The following is a 19,626-nucleotide window of genomic DNA, read 5'->3' as shown; positions in this document are numbered from 1 at the left end:
CCTATGTAAGCGTCAATATATACCTTGATGTTGCCGAAAAAAAAAACCTTGTATTTTTTTAATTGATTTCCGAACTCTAAATGGGTGAATTTTGGCGAATTAAACGCCTTTCAATTTATCGCTCTCGGAGCGATGACGTCAGAACGTGACGTCACCTAGGTAGTCAACGCCATTTTCTCCACCACATTACACGCAGCAAGTCAAATCAGCTCTATTATTTTCCGTTTTTTCGACTGTTTTCCGGTACCTTGGAGACATCATGCCTTGTCGGTGTGTTGTCGGAGGGTGTAACAACACAGGGACGGATTCAAGTTGATTTACGTAGAATGTGCATCGATTAGCACGGCATACTAATCGATGCTAACATGCTATTTAGGCTAGCTGTATGTACATATTGCAACATTATGCCTCATTTGTAGCTATATTTGCATCCAGCCTTTTCCTCCACCTACATTTAATGCCAAACAAACACATACCAATCCACGGATTTAGGTTGCTCCAGTGTCATTTGGTTTTTACCGGCGATGCTACGACAGAGATGGCACAGAGATGGCGAGAATGTCTGGATATCCTGCGACACTCAAAACAGATGCATTCCCAACGATAAAGTCAACAAAATCACAAAGGTGAGTGTTGTTGATGTTATTGACTTATGTGCTAATCAGACATATTTGGTCGCGGCATGACTGCCAGCTAATTGATGCTAACATGCTATTTAGGTTAGCTGTATGTACATCTGAAACTATAAATACATCCAGCGTTTCCTTCCACCCACATTTAATGCCAAACAAACACTTACCAATCGACGGATTTAAGTTGCTCCAGTGTCAATGCGAAAGTCCTGATTGTTCGGTCCGCATATTTTACCGGCAATACTAAGGCAGACATGCATGGCCGAATAGCGTCAATAGCTTCAGTTTCTTCTTCAATTTCTTTTTAACTATCTGCCTCCATACTCCAACCATCCGTTTCAATACATGCGTAATCTGTTGAATCGCTTAAGCCGCTGAAATCCGAGTCTGAATCCGAGCTAATGTCGCTATATCTTGCTGTGCTATCCGCCATCTGTTTGTATTGGCATCGCTATGTGACGTCACAGGAAAATGGACAGTGGCTTCGCAAATAGCGGATATCAAGTACTTAAAAGCTTTTTTTAGGGATATTCCGGGACGGGTAAAATTTTGAAAAAATCTTCGAAAAATAAAATAAGCCACTGGGAACTGATTTTTATTGGTTTGAACCCTTCTGAACTTGTGATCATTTTTCCCTTTAAAAAAAGCGAGCGATATTGCGAAGTCGTAATCTTTGAGGCGCCATGTGGCGAAGGAGGACTGTTTCTAGAAAAAAATCATTATTTTGTTGTTATGACTTATCATTGTGGCCTCGTCGGACAGGCGTGGCGTGGCGGTTACCATGGCAACAAAAATGGACCTGCAGCCTGGCGAGATAACGCCTGGATGGCGCTGCCAGGCATGGAGAGGCGCCAACGGGAGCCTGAAAGTCTGCATGCAAGCTCGTTAAAAGCGCCCTGCCCGGCAGGTATGTGGGCGTGGCCTCTCACCACCGTAAACATGGCGTGTTTACTGCCTCCTTGAGTGAAGGCTGAAAGATTTCCTTCAGGTTTGTTGAGGAAGTACTTTTTTGGCACCTATGTGGGCGGAGCTACACTCAGTGCAGCGTGTTGCACTTTTTTTTAATATACTAGCATTATCATGCTAGTATATTAATATTCCTATGAGAATGAAATGAAGTCATAAATGATATTTTTGTAATGGTAATTAGGAGTGTTGTGGTAGGACAACGCAGAGGAAGCCCCTCCCCCAACCCAGCATGGTGGTCACGCTGTGACCTCCTGCCTGGAGGTCAGAGGTCAGGAGCTGACGCCCTGAGCAAAGTGAGGCGGTCTCCTAGCAACAGAAGGAGGACGCAGAGACGCTTGTAGAGTTTCAAAGATGGCGGCCGAGTCGAAAGTGGCTGGTGTTGGACGTGGGCTAACTGGCCGCCATCTTGCATAGCCTTGTTGGTCACACACACACGCACGCACGCACGCACGCACATTTTTGTTGTGTACTTGTGTAGATGTACTTTTTATCATCTCCTTTTTTATTTTCTTCTTCATCATCATCTTCTTTTTCTTCTTTTCCTTCTATTTCTTCTTATTTTTCTACTTCTTCTTCTTCTACTTCTTCTTAATCTCCTCCTTATCCTTCTTCTTTTCCTTCTTTCTTCTTCTTACTGTCCTCCTTCTTTTCCTTGTCCCTTGTCTTCTTCTTCTTCTTCCTCATCTCCTTGTACTGCTCCTTTTCATTCTCTTCCTTCCTTTCCTTCTTCTTTTTCTTCTTCTTCTTCTTCATCTTCTTTTTTTCTTCTCCTCCTTCTTTTCCGTTTTGTCCTTCTTCTTGTTGTCCTTCTTCTCCTCCTACTTTTTAATTTAGATTTTGTTCTTCTTCTTTTTCTTCTTCTTCTTCTTCATCTCCTTATTCTCCTTCTCCTTTTCATTCTCTCCCTTCTTCTCCTCCTTCTTGTCCTTCTTCTTATTCTTCTCCTTCCTCTTCCTTTTCTTTTTCTTCTTCTTCTTTTTGTTCTTCTTCTTCTTCTCCTCCTCTTTCTTCTTTTTATACTTCTTCTTCTGCATCTCTCTCTTTCCCTCCTCCTTCTTCTTTTCCTCCTCCTCCTCCTCCTCCTCCTTCATCTTCTTCTTTTTTCCTTCTATATTTACCTCTTCTCCTCCTCCTTCCTCATCATCTACTTCTACATCTCCCCATCTTCTTCGTTTTCTTCATCTTCTGCTTAATTTTTCCTCCTCTTCGTTCCTCTCCTTCTTCTTCTCTTTTCTTCTTCCCTTAGTCCTTTTTCTACTTCTTCTTTTTTCTTCTTCTTCTTCTTCTTCTTCTTCTTCTTCTTCTTCTTCTTCTCTTTCTCCTTCTTTTTCTCCTCCCCTTCTTTTCATTCTGTTTCTTTTTCTTCTTCCCATTCGTATCTTTTTCCCCATCTTTCTATATTTCCTTCTTCCCATTCTTTTTCTTCTTCTTCTTCTTCTCCTTTTTCTTCTTCACATTGTTCTTCTTCCCATTATTCTCTTCCTCCTCCTGCTTCCTTTTTCCAATTTTCTTTTTCTTCTTCTTATTTCCATTCATTGTCTCTGTTTCCTTTATCTTCTTCAAAATTTTCCCTCTCCTCCATCTCTTTTTCCTACTCCTTCTGCTTGCCCTTTTCCTTTTATTCTTTTTCTTCTTCTTCTTCTTCTCCTTTATTTTTAATTTTTCCTTTTCTTTTCCTTATTCTTCTTATCCTCCTTTCCTTCTCCTCTTTCTTCTTATTCTCCTTTTTCAACTCCCACTTTTTTGTCTTCCTCCTCTTCCGCCAAACGGTCTTTTCAATGATTACATCAATATTTTTTTATTATCACAAAATGTTATATTTTATTGTGAATGGACAGACAAGTGTTTGTGTACATGATGTTTGTAGGTAAATGGACAGACAGGTGTTTGTTTCCATGATGTTCAAATGTGAATGGACAGACACATGATTGCATGATGTTTGTAAGTGTATGGACACAAGATTGGTCTTCTCTTCTATTTTAATGAAGTCATTTGCCACAGGTAATCATGTTAGGCTTTAGGCTACTAGTCGCTAGTGGCTACACAACAGCTAAGCACACAATAGCACAAAAGCTAGACAGAACACATTGTTCAACATAAACAAGTATCAAACAATTATTCTTACATATTACTTACAGTACACATACAAAGTCTACAAGGCAGAAGCGTATGAGAAAGCATCCAGTAACAAACGTGTCCGTATCATTTAACTATTAATGAATTATTGTGACCACTAGATGTCGCCACAAAAAATAATCCCACACTACGAAATAAAACATGTATGATTTTTATCGGATAGTTATGGCACACCCTCGTACACTTTTTGTAAGTGTTGTATTTACCAGGCTATCTGGTTGCATATGGTTGTTTTCAGACTTGCTGAGTATCCCACAACACATTCTTGTCGGCGGCGTGACCGTCGCCACAGTGTTAGTCGCCTGAGGCTTGGCGAGCCTCCATGCAGGCTTCCGTGACAAGTGCCAGAGAGGACACACATCACACGCTCACACGCACAATGGCACCCTCACACAACCTCTCATCCTCGCGACCTCTCCCAAGTCAAAACCTCAAAAGGACTCTGAGGTGTGGTCTGAGTCCCGATCTCTGACTAGGGTTGTGCGGTATACCGGTACTGATAAAGTACTGCGCTACTAAAGAATTCAAAACGTTTAACGTTGCTGGCAATACAAGCCGAGGAGCATGTGAGTCAACACACACACACAGAGCACTTACAAGCAGAAACAGCATGAAGACCAAAGAGGCAGAATAGACATTTTGTTTTAAAAACTAACAATAAAGGTGATCTATAAACACTGAAGCACCGCTTGCATGGTGCTTTAAAACATAGTTCAGTGGCGACTAATGTCCCTCCACAGTGTTTTAGCTACTTCTAAATCACTAATCCTCGCCTCCATGGTGACAAATAAAGTAAGTTTCTTACAAGTATCATCCCTGCAGGACGAAGAATAGCTACACATGCTTCACTACACACTGTAGGGGGATACAATAGCTAACTGCTAAGAGCAAGCTAGCGCTCCTGCATGTAAACAAATGGGTGGATCTATACAAACATTGACTGTAATGATACCAAGTACAAACCCTGTTTCCACATGAGTTGGGAAATTGTGTTAGATGTAAATATAAACGGAATACAATGATTTGCAAATCATTTTCAACCCATATTCAGTTGAATATGCTACAAAGACAACATATTTGATGTTCAAACCGATAACCTTTTTTTTTTTTTTGCAAATAGTCATTCATTTTAGAATTTGATGCCAGCAACACGTGACAAAGAAGTTGGGAAAGGTGGCAATAAATACTGATAAAGTTGAGAAATGGTCATCTTACTCTTATTCAGAACATCCCAGAGGTGTGCAGGCTAATTGGGAACAGGTGGGTGCCATGATTGGGTATAAAAGCAGCTTCCATGAAATGCTAAGTAATTCACAAACAAGGATGGTTGAGGGTCACCAATTTGTAAGCAAATTGTCGAACAGTTTTAGAACAACATTTCTCAACGAGCTATTGCAAGGAATTTAGGGATTTTACCATCTATGGTCCGTAAAATCATCAAAAGGTTCAGAGAATCTGGATAAATCACTGCACGTAAGCGATGATATTACGGACCTTTGATCCCTCAGGTGGTACTGCATCAAAAACCGACATCAGTGTGTAAAGGATATCACCACATGGGCTCAGGAACACTTCATAAAATCACTGTCAGTAACTACAGTTGGTCGCTACATCTGTAAGTGCAAGTTAAAACTTTACTGTGCAAAGCGAAAGCCATTTATCAACAACACCCAGAAACGCCACCAGAACATTGGCCTGAGCTCATCTAAGATGGACTGATGCAAAGTGGAAAAGTGTTCTGTGGTCTGACGAGTCCACATTTCAAAATATATTTGGAAACTCCGGAACAAAGAAGAAAATAACCATCCGGATTGTTATCGGCACAAAGTTCAAAAGCCAGCATCTGTGATGGTATGGGAGTGCATTTGTGCCCTAGGCATGGGTAACTTACACATCTGTGAAGGCACCATTAATGCTGAAAGGTCCATACAGGTTTTGGAGCAACATATGTTGTCATCCAAGCAACGTTATCATGGACGCCCCTGTTTATTTCAGCATGACAATGCCAAGCCACTTGTTACAACAGCGTGGCTTTGTAGTAAAAGAATGCGGGTACTTTCCTGGCCTGCCTGCAGTCCAGACCTGTCTCCCATTGAAAATGTGTGGCGCATTGCGAAGCATAAAATACGACAGTGGAGACCCCGGACTGTTGAACGACTGAAGCTCTACATAAAACAAGAATGGGAAAGAATTCCACTTTCAAAGCATCAACAATTAGTTTCCTCAGTTCCCAAATGTTTATTGAGTGTTGTTAAAAGAAAAAGTAATGTAACACAGTGGTGAACATGCCCTTTCCCAACTACTTTGGCACGTGTTGCAGTCATGAAATTCTAAGTTAATTATTATTTGCAAAAAATAATAAAGTTTATGAGTTTGAACTTTAAATATCTTGTCTTTGTAGCATATTCAACTGAAAATGGGTTGAAAATGATTTGCAAATCATTGTATTCCGTTTATATTTACATGTAACACAATTTCCCAACTCATATGGAAACGGGGTTTGTACACGGACATGGCTGTCAGTACAGTATCCGTGATCGGTGGTGATGGAAAAAGGTGTCATGTCAGATCCGAGGAACACTTGGGTGCTGGACCTGAATGGAGACGTTTTTTGTTTGCCAAGTTGGAAGAATCGAGTAAGGAGGAAGAAGCCGGGAAGGCAACAAGTGTTGTTGTTGTTTGGAGGGGGCAGGGCTAGGAGACTCGACATGTGTTTGGGAACGTGTCGCTCCATGCTAACAGCATGGAGCGACACGTTTGTGTGTGTGTGTGTGTGTGTGTGTGTGTGTGTGTGTGTGTGTGTGTGTGTGTGCGTTTGTCAAAGTGACATATGGGGACATTTTTATGAAATTTCACCTTACATATGAGGACCTGTTGAAATATGGGGACATTTTCCATGTCCCCATATTTCCCGCAATGCTATCGTGTTCTAGACCCTCCCAGCATGTTCCCAGACCAAAAATCTCTAAAGTCTTCATTTGTCAAATTTTCAGAAAAAGTGTGTGAAAGTGTGTGTAATTTTTTGGGTCACTTTCGATTTTGCCCCTAGTGGCCATCTTTGCTATTATGACACACACACACACACACTTGTCCTCATATGTCATATGTCCTCATATGTCGTGTGGGGCAGAAACTCACACACTCCAACATTTGAAAAACATATAATCATTACAGCAATGAACATACTTTTGAAATCTAAATCAAGTAACACATTTTCAACTGATCTGATGATCTCAACCTTTTTTATGTTAGTTTTATCTATTCATTTGGTTTATCTGGAGAGGATTTGGGCTAGACAATTAGTAATAAAGGGATTATGGTGATGATTTAATCGGTTTGATTCAGTATTTTACTGTATTGGGCTTTTTTCTATTCTGTTGTCTAAAATACAATGCCGCACAATAATTACTTTAAATGTGCCTGAAAAAAAACTTTCAACCTTGATTGAGACAAAGGCGATAATTCAAATGGAATTCAAACTACATACAGTATTTAATATTTTCAAATGGTTACAATAGCACATGATTTTGGTATTTTTATCTTTGGGACAAATTTTGGATTCAATTGGGGATTGTTTTTGGAGGTATTCACTTCACATTGTATTCAAGATGGTTACTTCCGCCCACTGTGAAGAGTCTCGGCGTCTGATTGGTCCAATTTTCAGTTAGGCGCCGCCTGATTGGCCGTTGGATGATGTCTGATCCTAACAGAGGGCTAAATCACTAGTTAATTATTTTCCTCATGGAAGTTATACAGCTCACGTATCACACTTAATATTGAATATATATAAAAAGGGTTTTCCAAAAGGACCATTTATAATCGAAATACAAAACTTCACACACGATTTTGAGCACAACAGAGCGCTCAGTGAACAGCACTTCCGGGACCTGCAGCACCGGAAGGGGACATCTATCTTGGCCACAAACCATCTTTGACAGTCTTCGGCAGCATGGTTGAATCAGGTGAGCATAAAATGAAGTTTAACGTAATTAAATAGACCAATGTTTTTTAACATAGGAAAATAGTTCATTGTAAACAACAGTTAAATGTTTGTTGTTATTAATTGCAATCAGATTTGATTTTATGAGGTCAAATTAAGCATTTCAGTTCTGGGCCAAGGCCAAGGCATTTAAATTTTTTTTTTTTAAGTTGCATGGAATATTATAAGTAGCAGTGATTGTCACACACTAGGTGTGGTGAAATTATTCTCTGCATTTGACCCATCACCCTTGATCACTATGCAAGTAAACCTTTTCTTAATTTTAAACAAGACAGACTAGAGTTCTTCAAATTGTTTATACTTTTTCTCAAATACAAATATGTCAAGCTGATAAGCACTGTGGACTTGGCATGTTACTGATATTGTTACATTACTACTTTGTTTGAGAAGCTTCATGTCTGCACTGATCCTAAATTTAACAGTTTTTGAAGGGTTTGGTTCTTTGTTTTATTTCTGTGTCACTGACTTTTTTCATTTTTATGTGTGGATTTGTTAGGCGCATCAACACATGATGTAGACATCGTGTCCAAAAGAAGAGCGAGACGTAATCCTGAGGCTGAAGCCACCGAGTTTATGTGATCTGGATGTGACAAGTCTTGTTTTAGGGCCCAGTGGATCAATGATTGGAAAGGTATGTCTTGTTATGTATCATATCAATGGTAACTGTATCAACATCTCATTTGGATCATTTCCTTACTGTCTAATAGAGGTTGTATTATATGGCTTTAATTAGAAGTGTTTGGAATAACAGCGTTCCACGTCCCAAGAGCTAGCTTCTGTAGCCGAGGATCGGACCGCCAAGTGCCCTGCCTTCGGCTGCCGCCCAGCTCACAATGCACCCGACCTCTATGGCCCCTTGGAGTCTTGTTCACGAGTGAGGGAAGAGTGGATGGTGAGATCGACAGGCGGATCGGTGCGGCGTCTTCAGTAATGCGGACGTTGTATCATTCCGTTGTGGTGAAAAAGGAGCTGAGCCGGAAGGCAAAGCTCTCAATTTACCGGTCGATCTACGTTCCCATCCTCACCTATGGTCATGAGTTTTGGGTTATGACCGAAAGGATAAGAACACGGGTACAAGCGGCCGAAATGAGTTTCCTCCGCCGTGTGGCGGGGCTCTCCTTTAGAGATAGGGTGAGAAGCTCTGCCATCCGGGAGGAACTCAAAGTAAAGCCGCTGCTCCTTCACATCGAAAGGAGCCAGATGAGGTGGTTCGGGCATCTGGTCAGGATGCCACCCGAACGCCTCCCTAGGGAGGTGTTTAGGGCACGTCCAACTGGTAGGAGGCCACGGGGAAGACCCAGGACACGTTGGGAAGATTATGTCTCCCGGCTGGCCTGGGAACGCCTCGGGATCCCCCGGGAAGAGCTAGACGAAGTGGCTGGGGAGAGGGAAGTCTGGGCTTCCCTGCTTAGGCTGCTGCCACCGCGACCCCACCTCGGAAAAGCGGAAGATGATGGATGGATGGATGGATGGTATAACAGCGGTATATGAAAACGATGTTACTAATGCTGTTACTTTTACCGGTAACGAGTAATCTAATAACTTTTATGTACGCTACAACGCTGTTACGATGCGTTTTATGTAATCTGGCATGCTACTTTTGATGTGATTGTATGTCAACAAGACAGCGTTAGAAGCACAAAAGGGTTAGTGCAGGTAATATCTTTTTACTAATGAAAGCAACCCATGCAACCCATCCATCCATCCATCCATCATCTTCCGCTTATCCGAGGTCGGGTCGCGGGGGCAGCAGCCTAAGCAGGGAAGCCCAGACTTCCCTATCTCCAGCCACTTCGTCTAGCTCTTCCCGGGGGATCCCGAGGCGTTCCCAGGCCAGCCGGGAGACATAGTCTTCCCAACGTGTCCTGGGTCTTCCCCGTGGCCTCCTACCAGCTGGACGTGCCCTAAACACCTCCCTAGGGAGGTGTTCGGGTGGCATCCTGACCAGATATCCGAACCACTTCATCTGGCTCCTCTCGATGTAGAGGAGCAGCGGCTTTACGTTGAGCTCCTCCCGGATGGCAGAGCTTCTCACCCTATCTCTAAGGGAGAGCCCCGCCACCCGGCGAAGGAAACCCATTTCGGCCGCTTGTACCCGTGATCTTATCCTTTTGGTCATGACCCAAAGCTCATGACCATAGGTGAGGATGGGAACGTAGATCGACCGGTAAATTGAGAGCTTTGCCTTCCGGCTCAGCTCCTTCTTCACCACAACGGATCGATACAACGTCCGCATTACTGAAGACGCCGCACCGATCCGCCTGTCGATCTCACGATCCACTCTTCCCCCACTCGTGAACAAGACTCCTAGGTATTTGAACTCCTCCACTTGGGGCAGGGTCTCCTCCCCAACCCGGAGATGGCACTCCACCCTTTTCCGGGCGAGAACCATGGACTCGGACTTGGAGGTGCTGATTCTCATTCCGGTCGCTTCACACTCGGCTGCGAACCGATCCAGTGAGAGCTGAAGATCCCGGCCAGATGAAGCCATCAGGACTACATCATCTGCAAAAAGCAGAGACCTAATCCCGTGGCCACAAAACCGGAACCCCTCAACGCCTTGGCTGCGCCTAGAAATTCTGTCCATAAAAGTTATGAACAGAATCGGTGACAAAGGACAGCCTTGGCGGAGTCCAACCCTCACTGGAAACGTGTCCGACTTACTGCCAGCAATGCGGACCAAGCTCTGACACTGATCATACAGGGAGCGGACTGCCACAATAAGACAGTCCGATACCCCATACTCTCTGAGCACTCCCCACAGGACTTCCCGAGGGACACGGTCGAATGCCTTCTCCAAGTCCACAAAGCACATGTAGACTGGTTGGGCAAACTCCCATGCACCCTCAAGAACCCTGCCGAAAGTATAGAGCTGGCCCACAGTTCCACGACCAGGACGAAAACCACACTGTTCCTCGTGAATCCGAGGTTCGACTATCCGGCGAAGCCTCCTCTCCAGTACACCTGAATAAACCTTACCGGGAAGGCTGAGGAGTGTGATCCCACGATAGTTGGAACACACCCTCCGGTCCCCCTTCTTAAAGAGAGGGACCACCACCCCGGTCTGCCAATCCAGAGGTACCGCCCCCGATGTCCACGCGATGCTGCAGAGTCTTGTCAACCAAGACAGCCCCACAGCATCCAGAGCCTTAAGGAACTCCGGGCGGATCTCATCCACCCCCGGGGCCTTGCAGCCGAGGAGCTTTTTAACTACCTCAGCGACCTCACCCCCAGAAATAGGAGAGTCCACTAAAGATTCCCCAGGCACCGCTTCCTCAAAGAAAGACGTGTTGGTGGGATTGAGGAGGTCTTCGAAGTATTCCCTCCACCGACCCACAACATCCGCAGTCGAAGTCAGCAGAACACCATCCGCACCATACACGGTGTTGATAGTGCACTGCTTCCCCTTCCTGAGGCGCCGTATGGTGGTCCAGAATTGCTTCGAAGCCGTCCGGAAGTCGTTTTCCATGGCTTCCCCGAACTCCTCCCATGTCCGAGTTTTTGCCTCCACGACCGCTAAAGCTGCACACCGCTTGGCCCGTCGGTACCCGTCCACTGCCTCCGGAGTCCTATGAGCCAAAAGAACCCGATAGGACTCCTTCTTCAGCTTGACGGCATCCCTCACTGCTGGTGTCCACCAACGGGTTCTGGGATTACCGCCACGACAGGCACCAACAACCTTGCGGCCACAGCTCCAATCAGCCGCCTCGACAATAGAGGTTCGGAACATGGTCCACTCGGACTCAATGTCCCGCACCTCCCTCGTGACATGTTCAAAGTTCTCCCGGAGGTGTGAATTGAAACTCTCTCTGACAGGAGACTCTGCCAGACGTTCCCAGCAGACCCTCACAATGCGCTTGGGCCTGCCAGGTCTGTCCGGCATCCTCCCCCACCATCGCAGCCAACTCACCACCAGGTGGTGATCGGTAGAAAGCTCCGCCCCTCTCTTCACCCGAGTGTCCAAAACATAAGGCCGCAAATCCGATGACACAACTACAAAGTCGATCATGGAACTGCGGCCTAGGGTGTCCTGGTGCCAAGTGCACATATGGACACCCTTATGTTTGAACATGGTGTTTGTTATGGACAATCCGTGACGAGCACAAAAGTCCAATAACAAAACAGCACTCGGGTTTAGATCCGGGCGACCATTCTTCCCAATCACGCCTCTCCAGGTTTCACTGTTGTTGCCAACATGAGCGTTGAAGTCTCCCAGTAGGACAAGGGAATCACCCGGAGGAGCACTTTCCAGTACTCCCTCGAGTGTACCCAAAAAGGGTGGGTATTCTGAACTGCTGTTTGGTGCGTAAGCACAAACAACAGTCAGGACCCGTCCCCCCACCCGAAGGCGAAGGGAAGCTACCCTCTCGTCCACTGGGTTGAACTCAAACGTGCAGGCTTTGAGCCGGGGGGCAACGAGGATTGCCACCCCAGCCCGTCGCCTCTCACTGCCGGCAACGCCAGAGTGGAAGAGGGTCCAGTCCCTCTCGAGAGAACTGGTTCCAGAGCCCTTGCTGTGCGTCGAGGTGAGTCCGACTATATCCAGCCGGAACTTCTCTACCTCGCGCATTAGCTCAGGCTCCTTCCCCCCCAGTGAGGTGACGTTCCACGTCCCAAGAGCTAGCTTCTGTAGCCGAGGATCGGACCGCCAAGTGCCCTGCCTTCGGCTGCCGCCCAGCTCACAATGCACCCGACCTCTATGGCCCCTCCTATGAGTGGTGAGCCCATTGGAGGGATGACCCACGTTGCCTCTTCGGGCTGTGCCCGGCCGGGCCCCATGGGGACAGGCCCGACCACCAGGCGCTCGCCATCGTGCCCCAACTCCGGGCCTGGCTCCAGAGCGGGGCCCCGGTGACCCACGTCCGGGCGAGGGAAATCTGGGTTCATTTTGTTGTAATTCCATAGAAGTCTTTGAGCTGCTCTTTGTCTGATCACTCACCTAGGACCTGTTTGTCTTGGGAGACCCTACCAGGGGGCATGAAAGCCCCCAGACAACATAGCTCCTAGGATCATTGGGACACGCAAACTCCTCTACCACGGTAAGGTAGCAGCTCAGAGAGGAGAAAGCAACCCCCAGAAGTAATTACGAACACGATATCAAATAGAAAGAGGCCTCATCCACACGCGAACAAAAACATTCAACAGAACTATCTTAACTGCCACTGCTAAGCTAAAAAATACAGCTGAACTATTCTGCTATGTCTGGGCGCTGAAGTCCCACGTCACTTGGCAAAAGGCACAGCTTTTTAAAGGCACACACACACTCTGCTCTCATGAAATGTCTCTCAACTGCATATGCTAGATATTTAAAACTTTTCTTTTTCAAGTAACACATTAATTACAAACCCCGTTTCCATATGAGTCGGGAAATTGTGTTAGATGTAAATCCATCCATCCATCCACCTCTTATTCCCTTGTGGGGTCGCGGGGGGCACTGGCGCCTATCTCAGCTACAATCGGGCGGAAGGCGGGGTACACCCTGGACAAGTCCAAACGGAATAATTTTTTTTACAAATAATAATTAACTTAGAATTTCATGGCTGCAATACGTGCCAAAGTAGTTGGGAGAGGGCATGTTCACCACTGTGTTACATCACCTTTTCTTTCAACAACACTCAATAACCGTTTGGGAACTGAGGAAACTAATTGTTGAAGCTTGGAAGGTGGAATTCTTTCCCATTTTTGTTTTATGTAGAGCTTCAGTCCTTCAACAGTCCGGGGTCTCCTCTGTCGTATTTTACGCTTCATAATGCACCACACATTTTTGATAGGACTGCAGGCCGGCCAGGAAAGTACCTGCACTCTTTTTTTATGAAGCTGAACACGTGCTGAATGTGGCTTGGCATTGTCTTGCTGAAATAAGCCGGGGCGTACATGAAAAAGTCGGCGCTTAAATGGCAGCAAATGTTGTTCCAAACAGATGGGTAACTTACAGATGTGTAAGTTACCCATGCCTTGGGCACTAATGCATCCCCATACCATCACAGATGCTGGCTTTTCAACTTTGCGTCGATAACAGTCTGGATGGTTCGCTTCCCCTTTGATCCGGATGACACCATGTTGAATATTTCCGTAAACGATTTGAAATGTGGACTCGTCAGACCACAGAACACTTTTCCAATTTGCATCAGTCCATCTTAGATGATCTCGGGCCCAGAGAAGCCGGCGGCGTTTCTGGATGTTGTTGATAAATGGCTTTCGCTTTGCATAATAGATCTTTAACTTGCACTTACAGATATAGCAACAAACTGTATTTAGTGACAGTGGTTTTCTGAAGTGTTCCTGAACTCATGTGGTGATATCCTTTAGAGATTGATGTCTGTTTTTGATACAGTGCCGTCTGAGGGATGGAAGGTCACGGTTATTCAATGTTAGTTTCCAGACATGCCGCTTACGTGGAGTGATTTCTCCAGATTCTCTGAACCTTTTGATGATATCATGGAGCGTAGATGTTGAAATCCCTAAATTTCTTGCAATTGCACTTTGAGAAAGGTTGTTCTTAAACTGTTTGACTATTTGCTCACGCAGTTGTGGACAAAGGGGTGTACCTCGCCCCATCCTTTCCTGTGAAAGACTGAGCATTTTTTGGGAAGCTGTTTTTATAGCCAATCATGGCACCCACCTGTTCCAAATTAGCCTTCACACCTGTGGGATGTCCCAAATAAGTGTTTGATGAGCATTTCTTAACTTTATCAGTATTTATTGCCACCTTTCCCAACTTGTTTGTTGCGTGTTGCTGGCATCAAATTCTAAAGTTAATGATTATTTACACCAAAAAAATGTTTATCAGTTTGAACATCAAATATGTTGTCTTTGTAGCATATTCAACTGAATATGGCTTGAAAAGGATTTGCAAATCATTGTATTCTGTTTATATTTACATCTAACACAATTTCCCAACTCATATGGAAACGGGGTTTGTACTTAATTTAATAATTATTTACATTTATGAAAGAGTAATTCTGTTTTTAATTGAATTTTTAGTCAAGTAACGACTATTATTATTCCTTTTTAAAACAGATATTCCAAACATTGTTAATTGATAAACTGTTTTATCAGGATATGGTGTATTTGCTCTTGCATCAATTTAAAAAGGTTCTTTTGTGGTCGAGTACCGAGGGAAGTTCATCTCAAGACATGAGCGGGACAAGAGACAGAAACCCTCTATAAATATCTTTACTATTTATCTGGCATTATATGCTCATAATGTTAACAACAAAAAGTGCTGATAATGTTATAATTAATAAGTTCTAACATTATTTTTATGTGTTTTGTTGCAGACACCAACTGTTGATGTTCTATCTCAACATTCTCCAGATTCATGTGAGCGATAAACCGACTTCATCCCTCCAACAGGTTATTACTTGACTATTTTACTATCCATCCATCCATCCAAGTTTCTACTACCTGTCCCTTTTTTGGGTTGGCGGGGTGTGCTTGAGCCTATCTGAGCTGCATTCGGGCGGAAGGCGGAGTACACCCTGGACAAGTCGCCACCTCATTACACGGCCAACACAAATAGACAACATTTACACTCACATTCACACACTAGGGCCAATTTAGTGTTGCCAATCAACCTATCCCCAGGTGCATGTCTTTGGAGGTAAGATGAAGCCGGAGTACCCGGAGGGAACCCATGCAGTCACGGGGAGAACATGCAAACTCCACACAGAAAGATCACGAGCCCAGGATTTAACTCAGGACTACTCAGGACCTTCGATTTGTGACGCACATGCACTAACCCGTGTCCCACCGTGCTGCCCTATATCTGCTAAAAACTTGACACAACCTATACTTCAAAAGACATTTAATCCTTTTAACCTCTCACAGATCAGTTTATATGACAAAAATGTTTTAAGCGTACTTCCATGTTAGTCTGTGGAATTTACAACTCATGTTTAGCAAAACAGGAGATGTTACAGGTCAGCAACATGAATTCTATATGTGATCACTTGTCATGTACTCATATTGTTTGAACTAAAAAAGACTTCAGTGTGTTTCATATAAGGTCCTCATATTTTTCTGAACCACATTAGTGTGTGTTACAATGTTTAATTCAAAGCTTTAAAATGAGTGTTTCAATCCAGGTCCTCATATTTTCTGAACCACATTTTAGTGAATGTTACTTTCTTAAATAATAGTCTAAGAGCTAAAACGCTATAATAATCTTTACTGTTTATGTAGAATTATATGCTCAGAATATTATCAACCAAAAGTGGTTGTTAATGTTATAATTAATTAGTTCTGACATTATATTTTTGTGTTTTGTTGCAGACACCAACTGTTGGGGTTCTATCTCAACATTCTCCAGATTCAGATGTGAGCGATAAACCGACTTCATCCCTCCAACAGGTTATTACAAGTCTATTTTTACTATATCTGCTCTAAATGTGACACAACCTATATTTTGAAAGACATTTATTAATTTTAATCTCTCACAGATCAGTTTATACGACAACATTTTCGTAAGGGTACATCCATGTTAGTCAGTAAGGAGTTTGGAACTCATGTTTAGCAAAACAGGAGATGTTACAAGTCAACAACATACATTCTACATGTGACCACTCGTCATGTCCTTATATTGTTTGATCCAAGAAAGACTTAGGTGTGTTTCATATAAGGTCCTCATATTTTCTAAACCAGATTAGTGTGTGTTACAATGTTAATGTCCAAGCTTTAAAATGAGTGTCTCAATTCAGGTCCTCATATTTTCTGAACCAGATTTTAGTGTGTTTTATATTCTTAATTAATTGTCTAAGAGCTGAAACTCTGTAATAATATTTTCTATTTATCTGGCATTGTATGCTCAGAGTTTTATCAACAAAAAGTGCTGATAATGTTATAATTAATTAGTTCTGACATTATATTTTTGTGTTTTGTTGCAGAAACCAACTGTTGAGGTTCCATCTCAACATTCTCCAGATTCAGATGTGAGCCATTAACTGACTTCATCCCTCCAACAGGTTATTACATGTCTATTTTTACTATATCTGCTCTAAATTTGACCCAACCTATATTTTGAAAGACATTTATTTATTTTAATCTCTCACAGATCAGTTTATATGACAACTTTTTCGCAAGGGTACATCCATGTTAGTCAGTAGAAAGTTTAGAACTCATGTTTAGCAAAACAGGAGATGTTACAAGTCAACAACATAAATTCTACATGTGAGCACTCGTCATGTCCTTATATTGTTTGAAGCAAGAAACACTTAGGTGTGTTTCATATAAGGTCCTCATATTTTCTGAACCAGAAAATGTGTGTTACAATGTTAATGTCAAAGCTTTAAAATGAGTGTCTCAATTCAGGTCCTCATATTTTCTGAACCAGATTTTTGTGTGTGTTACATTCTTAATGAATTGTCTAAGAGCTGAAACTCTGTAATAATCTTTACCCTTTATCTGGCATTGTATGCTCAGATTTTTATCAACAAAAAGTGGTGAGAATGTTATAATTAATTAGTTATGACATATTTTTGTGTTTTGTTGCAGAAACCAACTGTTGAGGTTCTATCTCAACATTCTCTAGATTCAGATGACAGCCATAAACCGACTTCATCCCTCCAACAGGTTATTACATGTCTATTTTTACTATATCTGCTCTAAATTTGACCCAACCTATATTTTGAAAGACATTTATTAATTTTAATCTCTCACAGATCAGTTTATATGACAACATTTTCGTAAGGGTACATCCATGTTAGTCAGTGGGGAGTTTGGAACTCATGTTTAGCAAAACAGGAGATGTTACAAGTCAACAACATAAATTCTACTTGTGAGCACTCGTCATGTCCTCATATTGTTTGAACCAAGAAAGACCTAGGTGTGTTTCATATAAGGTCCTCATATTTTCTGAACCAGAGTAGTGTGTGTTAAAATGTTAATGTCAAAGCTTTAAAATGAGTGTTTCAATTCAGAAAATGCAGTGCCTCTTGTTTACAGCCGGTTTCTGCAGCGCTGTTTTCATTGATCAAAGTATTTTTTCGGTGGTCGTGTTTTTGGTACATAACTTGTAAATAGTGCGCAAATAATAGGCTATATATATATAAATACATTCAAACCCCGTTTCCATATGAGTTGGGAAATTGTGTTAGATGTACATATAAACAGGATACAATGATTTGCAAAGAATTTTCAACCCCAATTCTGTTGAATATGCTACAAAGACAACATATTTGATGTTAAAACTGCTAAACATTTTTTTTGCAAAGAATTTAGGGATTTTACCATCTACGGTCCGTAAAATTATCAAAAGGTTCAGAGAATCTGGAGAAATCACTGCACGTAAGCGATGTACTGCATTAAAAACCGACATCAGTGTATAAAAGATATCACCACATGGGCTCAGAAATACTTCAGAAAACCACTGTCAGTTACTACAGTTGGTCGCTACATCTGTAAATGCAAGTTAAAACTCTACTATGCAAAGCAAATGCCATTTATCAACAACACAGAGGAACGCCGCGGGCTTCGCTTGGCCCGAACTCATCTAAGATGGACTGATGCAAAGTGGAAAAGTGTTCTGTGGTCTGACGAGTCCACATTTCAAATTATATATGGAAATTGTGGACGTGGTGTTCTCCGGAACAAAGAGGAAAATAACCATCCGGCGCAAAATTCAAAAGCCAGCATGTGTGATGGTATGGGGGTGTATTAGTGCCCAAAGCATGGGTAACTTACACATCTGAGAAGGCACCATTAATGCTGAATGGTCCATACAGGTTTTGGAGCAACATATGTTGTCATCCAAGCAACATTATCATGGACGCCCCTGCTTATTTCAGCAAAACAATGCCAAGCCACGTGTTACAACAGCGTGTCTTCGTAGTAAAAGAGTGCGGGTACTTTCCTGGCCCGCCTGCAGTCCAGACATGTCTCCCATCGAAAATGTGTAGCGCATTATGAAGCGTAAAACACGACAACTTAAGCTGTACATCAAGCAAGAATGGTAAAGAATTTCACTTTCAAAGCTTCAACAATTAGTTTCCTCAGTTCCCAAACGTTTATTGAGTGTTGTTAAAAGAAAATGTGATGTAACACAGTGGTGAACATGCCCTTTCCCAACTACTTTGGCACGTGTTGCAGCCATGAAATTCAAAGTTAATTATTATTTGCAAAAAAAAAAAGTTTGAGTTTGAACATCAAATATGTTGTCTTTGTAATGCTTTCAATTGAATATGGGTTGAAAAGGATTTGCAAATCATTGTATTCAGTTTATATTTACATCTAACACAATTTCCCAACTTTTATGGAAACGGGGTTTGTATATATATTAGGGCTGGGCAATGATTAAAATTTTTAATCGAAGTTAATCACACTATTTCTCTTATTAATCGCGATTAAATGCATTATATACGCAAAGCCCAATAATGAATTCAAAAGTAGTGTGTAGTGCACCTTTATTGGAATATTCTTCCACATGAACAAAAGCGCCAAAACATTTGTTGTGCAAACACAATTTAAATCAGTCCTTGTTAAACAGTAGCAGTTAAATAGCAAATTTTATGAAAATCAACTCAAAAAATGTAAATACAAACATTTAAGCTTATTACTACCACTGCCAGGGTATTTAAGTTATCCTGTTTGTTATGGAAAATAAATATAATCTACATACAAAACTCTGAGCCACAATCATAACATCTGAACAGGGAATTTCTGAGGTAACAGCAGAAACATTTTTTTTTTATCAGGGATCTTATGTTTAAAAAACCTATATTATAGGTAGTGGGCTGTTTTAGGGAATTTTGGATCAAATTATCCGTAGTAGCAATATTAATAATGTTGTGTTTATTCTGCGTAGTGCACTTAAAATAATTATGACCATATCTGTTTGCTTGGTGCTTTGATAAACTGAACGCATATACATGGTACTATATTGTAATGTTATGA

General features: G+C 42.4%; 3 long non-coding RNA genes across 4 annotated transcripts in view; 2 read left to right on the top strand and 1 right to left on the bottom strand.

Moving 5' to 3' along the window:
• LOC133556083 (uncharacterized) overlaps nt 1–19,626 on the top strand; it is a 522,853-nt gene that overhangs the window by 235,513 nt on the left and 267,714 nt on the right. The gene's annotated exons all lie outside the window — the stretch shown is intronic.
• The window catches only part of LOC133556079 (uncharacterized), an 82,805-nt gene that overhangs the window by 54,563 nt on the left and 8,616 nt on the right, over nt 1–19,626 (bottom strand). The window lies entirely within an intron of this gene.
• Nucleotides 14,734–19,626, top strand: part of LOC133555664 (uncharacterized) — a 5,214-nt gene continuing 321 nt past the window's right edge. The window contains exons 1-4 of the long non-coding RNA XR_009807359.1: nt 14,734–15,093; nt 16,012–16,089; nt 16,623–16,700; nt 17,230–17,307. This is a non-coding gene — a long non-coding RNA (uncharacterized LOC133555664). The remainder of the gene's footprint in view (nt 15,094–16,011; nt 16,090–16,622; nt 16,701–17,229; nt 17,308–19,626) is intronic.

This window comes from Nerophis ophidion, linkage group LG07 (genome assembly GCF_033978795.1).
Source record: "Nerophis ophidion isolate RoL-2023_Sa linkage group LG07, RoL_Noph_v1.0, whole genome shotgun sequence".
In the NCBI taxonomy this organism is placed as follows: domain Eukaryota; kingdom Metazoa; phylum Chordata; class Actinopteri; order Syngnathiformes; family Syngnathidae; genus Nerophis; species Nerophis ophidion.
This window is presented reverse-complemented; position numbering and strand designations above follow the sequence as displayed.